The following is a 16,191-nucleotide window of genomic DNA, read 5'->3' as shown; positions in this document are numbered from 1 at the left end:
CAGTGGTGCAAAACTAACCATGCTTTTTCTGTGATCCGCTTGATAGGAAGCACATTTCAAGCGGAACGCTAACGTTGGCCTAATGCGAACTATTATAAGAATTAATGCAAAAATTTTTGAGCAGATTTATCCAAAATTTATAAGACATGTGTTAATGAAGTGCCCTCTCTAAAAACCAACTAAAGACTCGAGAAAATAAGGCTTGTGGTAGTATATTGGAAATTCTTCAATTTTGAAAATGAAAGCACACCACTAACTGAGAACGTAGCAATCATGATCATACAATAACATCAGATTATAACAATCCAATAATTAGTTACAGTATCTGCCACGTGCAGCGGATAGTACGGATACAGTCAAATGCTGCACACGTCAGAAATGAGAAATCAGAATTGGCGACTCCTGCCTGTTTATTTCTAATTTTTCTTTTGGTTAGGGACAAAAATGAAAAAGTAAGGTACCAATAATTAAAACTTTGATATGTAATGTAATAACCTTTATTGCGTTTGTTGGCAAGATTATTTTGCTATCATGCTGTGTGGTCTTGCTTCACGTTTGTACCTTTGCTTTGAGACCAAGAGTTTTGTAGTACCAGTAATACTGGATTTAGGCCGAAGTTCATGTTAATATTTTAAGTTGGATGTGAACAAAGTTTAAGAATTGGTAGAGTAAATATTCTACTGAAATGGCTATGTTACATAAAGCTTTTGAATTCCTGGCGAGTTTCATAACCGGCCGTACTCCAAAAGTACCGTTCGCGGGATATTATTTACCGTCTTTGTCAAATGTGACTGGTGACCCTACAGAGCTTTATTGCCCGAATGACATGGTAGCCAAATACCCATATTACTGTCTGTGATCAGTTCTCCCTTTTAGCCTTCAAATGCAGTGCAACAAGTGCAGATATTTTTGGTTGGTCGTTCTTGCATGGGGAGTAACAAGTGCATAAACCATTATGTTTATGGCACTTAGAATGTGCCATATTACTTAATTGGCTATGCCATGCAAGAAAATTTCAAATGTGTATTATGTATTTCAGATATGTCATAAGCAAGGCACACCTTAACCCATAAGGGGCCGTCTACCAATAGATTTTGTCCTGCATGTCACAATCCCATGCAATCTAGTGAATGTTTTATTTGCTTTCGCATTGGCCATGTCAGTGGTAAGACAATAAAGTACATTTATCAATGTTGTTGTGGGCACCAGCTAGCTGACATAAGATAGGACCATTGTTTGGGGTGCCCCATTGCATTGTTTCAAATCAAGAATACTAGATACTACAGACAATTTTGTACTGTCTGGACCTTGCAAGATAAGGTAGTTCAATACCTTTTATCCTACGCCATGGCAAGTTCTTCACGCCGTAATCATAGCGTAGTTCCTCATTCTTTGATATTTTCTTTTTAGCGAAGAGGGCTAAATGATGATGGCCATCCACAATTACCTTCTTGATTAGGCTATTGGCCAGTTTAGTCTCACTGTCATTGACCATTCTGCCAAGGCCCGTTGCAAATGTTGCATCAACACTTTATAAAGGTAAAATATCATATAAGCTTGATGTTATCTGACAGAAAAGAGGTTGAGGCAAATACCTAATTTTATATAGTCCTTGATGTATCTTTATGAAAATATAAAACCTACCAGAGAAAAGAGAGTCAAAAAAGAACAAGAAGCTGCCAAGATCTTTTTTGTAGGCTTCTTCACGCCTAGCCCCTTCCTCCTTTTTAATCAATTCCCCCTTATATTCAAGGAGGAATTCTCCTTTTTCGAATTCCCGTTTTGTGAAGACCCCATAACCTATTGTATAATTAAAAACAAAATTCTAAATTAGCAGGGTGAGGAATTTCTGTTTGGCCTAATTTTGGACTTATTACATTCAAACAGGGTGTTCAAATTTCCTATATAAGCTATAGTTCTAAAGCAACATATATAGAGCAGGCTAGTTAATTAAGACTTAAGTGTATATACCTATGATGTTATTAATATATCTTTTCTCAAGGTCTTCACTATCCTTGGGCAATTTCTCATTGTTGGGCTCTTTTTGTCTCTGCAAAGCAAGCATCAAGGTACGTACATTATGAATTTTCACAGATATATATATATTAATATATATATATATATATATATATATATATATATATACACCCATTTGCAAAAACAATGGCAGCAGATAGATAGATAGATAGATAGATACTCAAAATCTAATTAGAATTGCCTGGAATTATATTTTGTTTAGAGCAATTAATAATTGGTTCAAGGGTTCAATATTGTTCACTTGTTGACTTTAATTAACATTTTACTTTTTAAATTTCCAAAAAAATTAATATAGTTAACTGTAACTGCATGTGCACAGTACTAAATGCCAAAAATTCAGCTATTAGTAGGTCGATTATAATTTGCCTTTATTGCTCATTGCAGAGAAAGTTACTCTTAATGTTTTGAGGTAGCATTTCCAAATTTTTTACTCAGCAATGCATTTCCAAACAAATTATATTGTATTCTAAACCAAATTGTATTGTTTAAAATGTTTGAAAGCTGAAAATGCAGAGCTAACATAAACCTTTGCCAGCATTATATTACCCCAGGAACTTTATTATACCACAAGTTAAGAGAAACAAAGAGGGCAAATTGCAAAGTCTAAAGACTAAAGATATTATTTGGTGTAAACAGAGTCTAATTCAGGAAGTTCCTATTGGTTGATTATATAAATGTAATGAACACAACATGTACATATCAAATAATTTTTCTCTATGTTCCTCACATATACCAACACACATTTGTTTTTTCAGGGTTATTTGCAGTGTCTATTGTACTTTACATCCAGCAAGAGGTGAGTCAATGCACAATTTTTTGTAGAGCATAAACCAGTTTTGTGGCAGATCAAAATAAATTACATTGCTTTATTTTAGGGGCAAAATTTTTTTATCCAACCCAGATTATCTGATAATACTTCAAATAGAATATAAGATATTCCCATTGTTGAACAATGAATGATTTTGTATGAATCAAATGTGGTATAACAACTGCCTAATATAGACAAAAACACTTCTCTGCCATGCTGCATGCTCCCTTGTTATATAAGAGTCTATTTAGTTTGATTTTAGGTAAATATTCTAAACAACAGTCCGCATGTATTTTCCAGAGATACATTTTCATAAACTTCATTTGTGGATTTGCATTAATCAAAATGAGGCTGACTGAGATCTGAACGATTGTAAAGAGGCTAACCATTTATTGAACAACTACGCACTATTACTGCCTAGCTTAAACAGGCTTTAAACAACTTGACCCAGGCTAATAGTAATACTAGGGAAGTTACTCGTTATACTCAAAGATAATATGCACCCTTCACGTACGAAGGGAAATAAACTGAAATATCCACTCGAGCGTCTTGAACTTTATTTATCTTTTCCCAGCATATCATCTAAGACTAAGAATGAATGGTTTATACGTGGCATGCAACGAAACTGGCGTGATGTAAAGTGAAATCGGCAAACAAATGGTAAATATCGACGCTAGAAGTAAAATACATAATGTACAACATAATAGAGGGAGGGCTATAATCTCTCGTCGGTTACCGCCATCTTTGAATTGCTAAAAGCCGGTCCAAATGAAGATTGTCCATGGTTTGGACAAAAAGTATTTATTTCTGTTTGCATTTCTTCACGCACATCAAAAATGCACTTCGTCTTCGAAAAAAAAGACAGATGTAAGCAGTAAATAATTTTTCGCATACGTTATGACTTGGCTCTTTGTGCCAAGATAGATTTAAGATAAATATTAGATTCAATCTAACGGGAGTAACGCCATCGCACATCTGAGGTCTTCTAGGCGCATCTAGACGGAATGGCTAGAATGATTACATTCAAAGTTCGTACATATGTAGTATATACCGTCTATTCTATGCAGCAATACTGCCAATAATGCAACCGTATGTGAGCCGTGTCCTTGGCCTTGTCCTTGGCTTAGGCACGAGTAGGCTAGTGGCCTAGTAGTAGTATGCTTGCCTTCGTGCATTTCAAATCTCAAAAAGTTGCAGCAAAAATTCTATCTGTTGGTAGTTTATTATGCTGCATACACTTAAGTCCATGATATTTTCAATACCATTTAACTACCTGCGTAGCGACGACATTAATAAACCATTTTGTGACCTTGGCTCGGGTAAAGTATTGGTATTGCCAAGGTCGAAGTCCGATTCACATAAGAATTATCCCTATATCGCCTGTAGGTATTTATTAATAAAAAATGGACAAATACTTTTCCATACTAACTCCACTGCTATTGTTTTTGCTAAAAATTGACTGCATACAAGAAAAACAACTATTGAGAGAGAACGTCCTTCTTTTTGAGTTGACGCACGTCATGAAAAGATGCAGCTACGCCTACGTTGTTGTCTGACAGCCTACGTTTAGTTTTAGCGCAACCTAGTTTTGATTAGGAGGCTAAAATGATTTGTAGTTACCATTATATAGACATGCTTGGCATATTTTTTATATTTTCACATTCAGGGGCCATATATGCAAATGAAAATTTTAGGTTGAAACCTTACTTTGATCCGAAGGCTCGAACGGGCCTCTTTTTGGTCCGCCATTTTAGTTCGCCTTGTGTCCGTTTCTTTTCAGTAGGATTTTAAATCTAAAAACACGAAAAGAAATAAAAAAATGATGACACACTTTCCTAAGAAATTTCATTTTACTTTTATAGAAAGGATGGCACTTACGTTTTCGCATATTTCTCAAGTACAAATATGTAAAAGTCCGTGCGTTTAGTTTTGAAAGCGACAACTTTTAACTGAACTGTCGCTCGCAAAAATTGCGCTAAAATGAGAAACTCCGTTACAGTGTACCACAGAGTTCCTTGGAACTAGAGTGATGCTTGTAAACATAAAAAAACCAACGTACTTGGATATGCTCCGTGAAAATTTCACTTTTTGATGACGGCAATTATCTGCGGTAGCTTCGATAACAGCTTACTTGTAAGGTTGCAGAATATCGAATGACCCGAGAAGAACGCAAACGCTGAAATGCATAAGTTGCTTGAGCATGCTTCATGCTGGTTCTGTTGCGTGATTGGCAGAAATTGCCGCTACAGGCTGTACATGATTTTGATTGGGCGTAGTAACCGAAGTTTTCGCACACTCGGGATACGTTAACACGGAACCCGACGAATTCAGGACCGAGCTCGCGTTCGTCTGATTTCCTTTTGTAAATATGTATATTTATCGTTTCCACCATGTGAACATCTTCACCTAAACCAGACGAATTCATGCGCGGTTTTAAAGTCGACCGGTCCTGTTTGAGTATAGCCTCAGTATTTCGAAAATAAATTAAAAGCTAGCCACCACATTTTGATTATCTGAACCCACCTTTCAAATTACTCTTTCTCCTGATGGCGAATATCTGCCATTGGGGGGACCAATTACCAGTGATATTTAGGAAAGAATTGATCTGTACTGTAACTGGTCAGTGATTAGGCCACAAATTACGTCACAACTTTGTCGCTTTCAATTTATAGGATCATCTTAAATGAGATGGACTTCATGTTATACTCTCTATGTACAACGATGCAAAACATCCTTCTTCAACATATGCATGAGAGAGATTTTTTACTTTGAACGATACATGTGGAATAACCATGACACAAAAACGAGGCTCTGCCTTTGGCCCCTTAGCCTCGTTCACGTGTAATAACGGACTAAAGGCAGAGAATCACAAAAACCCTGAATGAGCTAGTAATCTTATTAAACCATCTTGATTTCTACATAACAACCTACGGCACACTTTAAAGCTACCCTTTACTGAAGCTTGTTTTCAATCCAATATTAACCATCATGATATATCATGACATTATTTCATTGTCTTTTAGTATCAACTGTCGAGGGTTTAGCGAAGATGTCCATGACGACAAAGAAACTTGTAACACACTACCTACTTCACATCTGGCACGTCATGCTCCTATCGTTTTTTGGCCTCGTGGACGTTTTTGCTAGGTATCAGTAGCCCCGTTTACGCTACAGTCAATTTATCAGCACGGCACGGCTAAAATTGGTACCCGTACCCAATTTTATTAGTGTTCAGGCTACCAAAACAAAGGCAGAGCACAGATGAAATGGGCACGGGTACCCATATTAGCCGTGCCGCGCCAATAAATCGAGTGTAGTGTAAACGGGGCTAGTATGCTGAAAATATCTTTCTATCCCAAGTCCCTAACGTTATCACACCTCCCTATTATTTGTGCATGAATAGCTAACCAATGATATAAAATTTCTGACATCAACTATCATCATAAAGATTGCAGCATGTGCATAAATATTTTCCCTTAATGCACTGCAAGCATCCAGCATAAAGATTGAAAAGGACGAAAGAAAAACGACTGATAACATGACTTTTGGCTTCACTGCTCATAGCCCGTTTTTCACTAGGTGGATTTGTTTGCGCAAACTGATTTCAGATTTGTGGAAAACGGGGTTATACCCGCCTTCGAATAGAGTCTTGTCACTGCAAGTATTGTGAATACATGTATTTTCTATATCCGCACGACACATCGGTTCTAACTTTGCCCGTCGCCTAATTTTATTTTATCAATTTGCCTGTAATATACTCAAACCGCCAAAACCGCCATATAATAATCCAATAGGAAAGTTAATTTTTTAGAAAGTAATTTGATCTTTAAGCTTATCTTACGTACATGTACCATCTTCAGGCATCAAACGTAGTTTTTCTATACCCTACTGTGAATATGTTTTCGACTGTGAATATTTCGACTGTGAATATGTCTGTGTGATACTCAGTATGATACTCCAATTCTTGACCGTAGATTATAGTTGAGAGTATCACTATCAGAAAGTAAATTGCCCTGGGTCCGGGTGTTTGAAAGATATTATCGATTTGCTATTATCAATTTAGTGAAGAGTGTGCTGAAATATTTAGATGTAAATTACTAAATAGTTTAGTTTAAAATGGAAGTAGCTACATGCATATTTAAAGATAAGATAACAAAATTTGAATAAAACCCCATAGATTCAGGGCAGTGGCAATGCACGGCAATTAGTACAGGGTGTATAAGAAAGGCAACCACTTATAATATTCATTCATGAATATTTGCTTTAGTGGCTTTCCATACGAACACAAAGGATTGGGTATTCATGAATTTTTGCGTTTTTAGTGCAGTTTGAAAAACTTTGCAGTATTGTGATGAGTGGCGAAAATTTAAACGAGTCAGTAAGTCAGTCAGTCCTTGTGTAAACTTTACGGGGGGTAAGCTAATTTATGCGTATAGTAACTTTTTGAACATGATCAGTAATTTAAAGTTTTTAAATCAGTTAAACTTACTTTATTTATATGCAATATCCCTTTTTCTAAGTTCACCAAAATATTGAGGTATTTTGACCGTTACTGTAAATTTTGAATCATTGCTTTTCCGTGGTTTGGGTTTAAAGAGATTTGCGTAGTTTACCCCCCGGAACACCCGATTTTTTCTTATACGTCGCAACTGCGAATGTGTCGTCGAGCCTTGAGGGTTGAACATTATTCACGATGTAAAGAAATGAGGAGCGACAAGCATTGCTTCAAAACATTCCGGGCGTAAAAATCGAGCAATTCTTTGAGAATCTATGCAATTTATCAACTTATATTATGAATTACGAGCATTCAATTCAACACAAATATAATTTGGAAGGTTTATTCCATAAATAGAGCTAAGAGGCTAGGAAGAAACAACGTTTTGTCGATTGTGTTGTTTATGTATTGATAGATCTCTTACACGAATATATATTATGTCGATAGCAAGTCGATACCTTGTATTCTGCATACAGTACATAAATGATCATACAGTACATAAATGATACTATACAAAATGGACATTTTGCGCAGTAATCAAATCATTTTGGCGGTATACAGTATTGATTATAAGTATGTTGTTTTGTATCGATTTACGCGTCGAAGTATCCACATCATAGACATAATATGCACCGCGGTTTTAATAGTTACATTATTTACAACGCAACTATTTTGGCTATTCTTATGAAATGACGGATAAATTGTTGCCATCATATAAATGTACTGAATGTAGTTACAGTTGTTTGACGAAGAAAATAGACTAAACTGAGAAAATCGCGCCCGGTTTACATGGGCAACTAAAATTATAATTTAATAGTGACAATATCCGCGACTAACGTAACTTGAGTACTTTGAGTAATTTACTGTTGATTAATGTTTAACCTAGTTCATCAAATGTTTATGTTGGGACAAACGTCTGGTTGCTCAGGTACTACAGGGCATGGAAACTTTGCACTATCCTTGGATCCCCAGTTTATACACCCTGTGTGTTACCCGTGGTGTTACTAAAGAAATAGAAAACATTTTCCATGTTTCTATACAGTTTTAGTATACACCCGACTATTGTCTATTTGCAAATCCTATATTCTGATTGGCTACTCAACAATTGTGATGGTGAACGTTTTGAAAAAATTTGCTCGCGCGAGCTTATAAAATTGAATTGATTAAATTATTTTCTCAAAATTAATATATCTAGGTACAGGGTATACTAAAACAATTAGACAACTCGCCCTCGTTGTCTATGATTGAATAATCAACTCAGGCTTCGCCTTCGTAGACTTTTCGCTCATAGACAACTCGGACTCGTTATCTAATTGTTAAATAGAAACACGCTTCTTGACCAATCAGCACGTGCGTACTATAAATGTTATATTATAAATTAAAAGATTATATAAAATCACATGCACAGCCTATAAAAGTTAACAAATGAAAACTATTTTTTGTTCATAACTACTTTATTCAAGAATGTTTCTCACATACATACATATGTGTGTTATAGCTAATTTCATATTAGAGACCGCCAGACCGGACACTATGTCTGACATGGTCTGTCAGACCATGACTGCCTGTTATATCCGAAAAGAACTAGATGAAAAATTTGGAAAAATTCATATTAGTATTATTATTATTAAATTCATATTATTATTATTATTATCGTTATTGTTGTTGTTGTTGTTGTTGTTGTTGTTGTTGTTGTTGTTGTTGTTGTTGTTGTTGTTGTTGTTGTTGTTGTTGTTATTGTTATTATTATTATTATTATTATTATTATTATTATTATTATTATTATTATTATTATTATTATTATTATTATTATTTATTATTATATTACATTTTCTGCCGCAGAAATAAAGAATGGGAAAATCCAAAATTACTAACTTTTTAAAATATCTGAACTTCTAAATCTATCTATATAAAGTAATATATATACATATATCGTCAATATTGATATAAATTATTGTTTTTGTTAAATATTAGGATATTAGTTGTGGTTCAAGTAGCCGATTGTAAATTACCTTGATAAAGTGAGATTTGCAATTGTATTATGTAAAAACAAAAGTCAAATAAAGTTTTCATTATTATTCATATTAGATTAGTTTTCCGTCGCTAATATGGTTGAAAAGGGCTGATAGGAAAGACCTGCAATGATAACTTCGTCCGAAATGAGCGTTTGGCCGACTTGGCCATGGACCCATACTGGCTTTAAGACTAATTTGACAAAAGCTGGTGATGTCACACCCGCCTAATGTGCGCCTTGTGTATAACTCGATTTAGCTATACTATAACAAATTCGCTAGCAATATGTACACCAAGTCACCAATGCTACTCGCGTGGTCCCGACGAAACTCACTTTCGGTTGGAATCGCACACCCTTCCCACGTCAAAAACATGCAGTTGTTGGTATCATTCATCAGTCATTTTGTCTGGCCGTGTAGACAGATGTAATTACTTGTCCCTGCTGTAATCTGCAGCACATTTCCTGTTGCCAGCGACTAGTAAATAAAAATGAATGTGTCTCTCGTCAAAATGTACAGTGTGTTTCCGAATTGGTCATGATTATATCTTTATTACGGGCCAACAATTTAACAGAAGCCTGTTTCTGGTTCCTGACCTGTTTGTTGGTTGGTGTTAATTAGAGTGGCAAACATGCATACATAATTAATATCTAATTAGCCCAAAATGGCCTAATGGAAATCTTTTAAATTATAACTGTTATTGCTTCCCAACATCCATTTCCCTCTATTGATATTAATAATTTTATTAACATTCTATATCGTCAATAAAATTATGCTCACTCAACTACAGGCTATGAAGTTTGTCAAAAATCATAAGATGCTAAAGCATGTCTTCAACAAGAAAAAGACTAAAAACCCACTTTTGCATGATGCAATAGATATATGGATCCTTAACTGCTCAAAACTTAGGATTTGTCTTATTTTCATAGTATACTAAAAGTAGTTTTAAGTGATAACTTAATTAACACTCGACCCTTGTAATTCACCTCAGAAAAAGCCCACAAGTTGCCATGCAATATTATGTATATATTTATATGTGTCTTATGTATATATCAATAATGTATATATCTATTTTAAGGTTTTCGAAGTAATAATTAATAGCCATTCAGATTAGCACTGAAGTGTGGAATTTAGAACTATACTAGATAGCTATTGTGATATTACTATTATTAAATAATAAATTACACACAATTAGTTTCTGTTACTTGTTGAAATATTTTTGGCAATGATTGTAGCAATAGATTGTTTGTATGAATAGATTCATCACAGACACAGAATCAAACTTTTATCATATTTATAGTTGATAGCAGAAATGCAGAATACAGTAAACAAGTGAAAAAAATTGAAGTTACTGATGATTAACCAAAAATATAAATTTTGTATTTTACCATAAATCCAGAGTCTTGTATGAATGGGGTTGAATCTCCTTACCAAATAATTTAGCTTGTGAAATCTATAGGCAAAGTAATTACTAATTACTTATTAGTATTTCGTGAATTCCAGGAGTCGGTTGTTCAAAAGCCGGTCAGCTTAACCCTGGGTTTAAGCAAATTTTTACATAATTTTTTAATTTTGGTTTGCAAAGTTATAAATATTTTCTGGACAGATAGAAGTGATTGTATTTTCTAAAGTTTTAAAACAAATAGTTGTTCAGAAGACATAAACTAAAACACTGGATTAAAATTTAACCCAGGGTTAGTGCTAACCTAGCTTTGAACAACCGGCTCCAGGTTATGAAAAAACATAGAAGCAACATGTTTTTGGAGTTAATAATTTTTTATTAGAAATAATTTTTGGTATTTGCAAATTGTGCCCTGTGAGTGCTCATGTGAAGATTGCTCACCAGTTGAGTCAAGGCTGTCAGTAAAACCAGGAACAGCGGAACAATGGAACGGGGAACACCGGAACAGTAAGAATCCGAAATAGAACAGCAAAAACATTGTTTTAAATATTGGCAAAAAAAATTGGGGATGATAGCTATAATGCTGTACATGTTAGTTGATGATAGCTATGATGCTGTGCATGCATAACAGTTATTCAGTCAAGTATTGCCAAGAAATTTGTCTGACCCTTGCTGTTCTTATACGGCAGCATTCTTGTTCGTTGTTTTTATATTATATATGATCAACTCCAGATGCGCATTTTATAGCAAAAGACGTCTAAGACGTTTGCTATACCCGGTATAATCTTTAAAACCCGACTTATGCGAATCATAATTTGTACTCAACTATTAAGGTAAGTTACGGCTCCTTGCTGCAAGCCAAGCGTTACAGCAGACATACACTGTATTCATGACTTTATTATTTTGCTAAAACCCAAACGCAAAAAATATCAAGTGCAATAAATACGTCAACAGTTATAATGAAAAATCTCCTGTTACAGATTCGCAATAAAGCGGAGCGAAGCGGAAAAGTCGATTAGTGACGAATACGAGTGCAAAAGGCAATATTCAAAACAGTCATTGTTTTACAGTATTATAGTATCACGCCAGATTTTTTTGCCAACTTTAAAAATATTGTTTTTGCGGTTTTGTGTTCCGCATGCTGTTTCAGAAACATCATTTCTGTTTCAGTCTTCCGCTGTTCCGTGTTCCCGTCTTCCGCTGTTCCTGAACCAATACCGTTGAGCAATGTAACAAAATTAAATGAGATGATTATATATCGGATTTACTGTTACGGTGTTTTTCAAGACTAAAATTGAATTTCTGAAACTGAAAATCTGAAATCACTTGGTGAATTAAAAATGGTCTCATGTGAGTATACTAACTAGCTTTGTTTATGATTGATTCATGATTGTCCATGCTAGTTATGATTTATTTTACATTATATTAATTAAAGCTAGCTTGTCAGTTGTCAACTGAAGGTATGCTAAGTGCTCAAACCTCCAGATTTTTGACGAATAATAACACTTCATAGAATATAAATAGATCTTAAGGCTGTTTTCCATTTCAATAGAATAATTGTGGTGTACATCATTGTTTCCTAACCACCCGGCTAGAACTAAACTCTGGAACTCATGACTTGGTAACAAAGAAATATGCTACAGTACGTATACATTTCGCTAGTCGCTACGAGATATACGGCTGTAATGGAAAACGGTCTTTAAACAACTTACTATCTTGACCACGCCTATAAGCTATTTTTTGTTTCTCGCCATTTCTTAAACTGCGTGGCTTTCCAATATTTTACTCTCTAGATTTATTAAAAACCCCCAGATTTATTGTATTTCTATCAGTATGAAGTTTGCCTTGTTTTAGTAATTAACAGCTCCTTACCCTTGGAATGCATGCTGTCAGCTTTTAATTTTAAATAGCCTAAAGTTAGGGGCATAAGGCTTGTCATGTTGCTTTATATATGGAATCTCCAGTGCTTTAATTTACAAGGGGTTTTATAGGTCTCTAAATTGAATTAATGATTTTCTGGTATCAAAACCAAGTTGGATGAAACTTTTTAATGATAAATATTAGCGGCCAATTTATAACTTTAAACAAAGCCATTTAAGTTTTTTCCGATTTAATTTGTAATGTAACTATAAATACCATGAACTATATATAAACTTTAAATAGGTCATCTATTTTTACCTAAGGTATAATTTTACATTAAGTCATAGTGAGAATAAAGAATAGATGGGGAAGTATGTGGGAATTAAAGTATGATACTCAGTTTGCCCTATAATAAATGAAAACATGTCAATTAAAAATATCATTCTTTGCAAATTTACATTGGATAGATGTTTTACAATGTGTCACACACCAAAAATTAAACTGTTTGCGTGCATATTGGTGAAATTTTTAATATTTATAAACTTCTGGTGTAGTAAAAACAAACAATTCAAAAAGAAATTAATGCAAAATGTGAATCAGTGAATATATGAATATTAGTCACTTAATACTTTTCCCCAGCCACTGCAAGCTTGGATTTAATCAATGCTGATATCTATGTATGTTATGTATGTCATTTGTGGGTATTTAAGACTAATAAAACATTAATTTTTACAAATAGACTTGAAATTACAAATAGACTTGAAATATTATTGAGCTATGCAGGTATATAAGGTCCCATACCAGAATGGTCCACTATTTTATCTGTGCTGAGAAGTGACGTACATTAATATGGCATCACAAGTAAAAAAAAAATTTAAAACGCAAGAATCCTAGAAGAGGTTGACCCAATAACCAGACATTCAAAGTCATAATCTCTTTTATTTGGATTTAACTAAACATATATCAAGCCTGTTAGAATTAAAGAAAGAAGCTACTGATATGTGGATATTTAATTAATAAAACATTCATGAAACTGGGTGCTAATACTTAATAGCTTATGTCTTATGCCTATACTTAATGGCTGCATAGTTTATGTGTGTGACCTAAAATGTATATAAATATAGTACAGGGGCTCTCCTTCCCGCTGCAACTAGCATTAAGTCTGCTACATGTTTATTTTAGTAAAAAAGTGTATATGCATTCACTACGGTATAATCATATTCACAATAATAGACAACACTAACTTTTTTCAGAATGTTTATAGTACCTACCACTTCTTTTTCTTTTCTAGAACTGGAGAAATAAATTTTCCATCTAGTACATAACCATCATCCGTTTGGAGTAGATTCAGTGGTGTGGTGAGTACCTGCAGATTAACTTTGTCTTTACCAAGCAATCGCACTGCTGTACAAAACTTTCAAATGCCAGACTGAAATGTTTGATATATACAAAGTGTCTAAAAAAAGGTAATCCAACTTTAGCGTGCTGGTGTGCGTGAATTACACTACAGAGGAGCATCATTTTTTGGTTTTGTAACAATAAAGTTCTAGCTATTGAATGCCGTGTTGTTTCTAAAATACAGGGTGTATCAAATACAGGGTGTATCATCTCATTTTTTTGAGACACCCTGTATGTGCAATGGGCATGCAAATTAACATCTCGCTTTCAATTTTATCCATCCGTGGGTTTAGTATTATAATAAGGCATTTAAATTCCAACAAAAGCTTAACTGCAACAGTAGGTACTTTCTTATACACCCTGTACAGAAGAAGAGTAAGGGAATGCAAGCATGTTAAATAATCTGAGTGGAAATCACATTCTTTCATCTCTGGGAATTAAGCTTGTACAAACCTTTTGAAAATGATTATAAGCCCTTTGGGGACTTTAGTCAGGAAATTACAGCCTAGCAACTACACAAAAGCAATGCATTGACATAATCAATGTGAAACTGCAAGAATTGTTCTCTTGGGATTGTTGAAACCTAGCTTTTACGAAACGGGGAACATTTCTGGTTGAAGGCATGTGGAATGGCATGTGGCCTTTTAAATAATCGCCTGTAAATACGTTTTGACACCTTTATTATTAATTTGTTTTTCTTTTGTCTCACTTGACTCAGAGGTGAAAATATGTGACTTTGACCAAGATTTTTAAATGCTCTCTCATTTTCTCATTTTCCCTCCATATTTTAAAAACAACATGGCATTTGATAGTTAAAACACTGTTCTTTCATAGTATAAATAGTATTTATATTTATATTCATAAGTTGAAGTTGGATTACCTTTTTTTTGAGACACCCTGCATGAATTAACAATTGATGAGTTCAAAAACAAACAATGTTCAATTGTATATCAGTGTTTTTATACCTCATTATCATCCTTTTTTGACAACATTTAAAAATTCTTCCTTGTTCAATGTTTCCTGTTTAATATTATATCATCTGATATATTTGAATATATTTGAACAATAAAATAATGATTTGGGTAAATAGTGGATAATTGATTTTACATACTTATTACTTACCAGCCTTTAAGGCTTCGTTGTTTCTTGTGAGATAATATTGTCTGCACTCAACATCAATCACATAGGTACGTTTTTCAAAAACTAGTTGATACGTTAAGAGGTTCATATTAAAACCATCAATATAAGATGACCAGGTCACATTAATTACATGACCTTTAGTAAAAGGTTATAATATTGTGGTTATTCATGTGCCAATTTGTAATGTGTTAAATCCTGTTGTTAGTCCCCCCAAAAGCTCCATTGATCGACTTAAGCACAGGGTGCTTCACTAATTACTAATTCTTTTGGGATGAATTTTAAACAGATTCCAAAGCTCAATGCTATACTTTCTGGGCCATTTCTCAGTAAAGATATGTCCATTTTGTAATTCATAGCTACAACTTGTTTATTATTATGTTGCTAAGGAAAACCACACTTGAAGTTGATCATCTGTTATTCCATCGAGAAGAATCAACACACTGAAGTCACAAACTTTAGTTGGTAAATGGCGAAAAGTTGAAAGCGTCCAAATTTGCGTTTACCTTTATTTTGTCAGGGGTAGGTAAGCTGCTCATTGTTTTGTAATAGCCATTGTAACTTTTGTTAACATTACACTATCTCACCTGACAAGGCAAGAAAAATAAGTACAGCCGGCTGCCTGTGAACAAAAGTCAGCAACCTTATTCTCCAACATCTGGTATCAATTTTCTCACCTAGAAGTTTGATTGTATTTCCACTGGTTTCCTCAGAGAAGAGAAATAAATGAGACCGGATTTCCAGCAGCCAGCGCAGTTTTGGTCGCATGAGAATTTTCTATTTTGTTCGTTTTGTATTATAAAATCACAACATTGATGCATCATTGCATGATAAATTGTGAAAATATGTATAATATGAGGAAATATTGTTTATAATTCTTGTGAAAAGTGACCGATCTAAGAGGTCCGTTTTGCTAATGTGGCCATGATTAGCGGCTATTAGGGCCTGAATTCTATTGCAGCTACTTAATAATAACTTCGCACCAAATGTGGTATAACAACTTCCTAAATAGACAAAAAACGCTCTCCTTATAGGTCGAAAC

At 34.3% G+C, this 16,191-nt stretch overlaps 1 long non-coding RNA gene across 1 annotated transcript; it reads left to right on the top strand.

Annotated features, from left to right (window-relative positions):
• Positions 1-1,481: 1,481 nt before the first annotated feature.
• LOC114535403 lies at positions 1,482-15,624 on the top strand. Its single transcript, XR_003688299.1, has 7 exons — positions 1,482-1,539; positions 2,003-2,069; positions 2,793-2,833; positions 3,420-3,505; positions 5,869-5,992; positions 13,906-13,972; positions 15,539-15,624. It is a non-coding gene; the product is annotated as an uncharacterized LOC114535403 (long non-coding RNA).
• Positions 15,625-16,191: the final 567 nt, after the last annotated feature.

This window comes from Dendronephthya gigantea, unplaced genomic scaffold (assembly GCF_004324835.1).
Source record: "Dendronephthya gigantea isolate DGI-Jeju-01 unplaced genomic scaffold, DenGig_1.0 000117F, whole genome shotgun sequence".
NCBI classification, from domain to species: domain Eukaryota; kingdom Metazoa; phylum Cnidaria; class Anthozoa; order Malacalcyonacea; family Nephtheidae; genus Dendronephthya; species Dendronephthya gigantea.
Note: the sequence above shows the minus strand (reverse complement) of the source record. Positions and strands in the feature narration are given on the sequence as shown.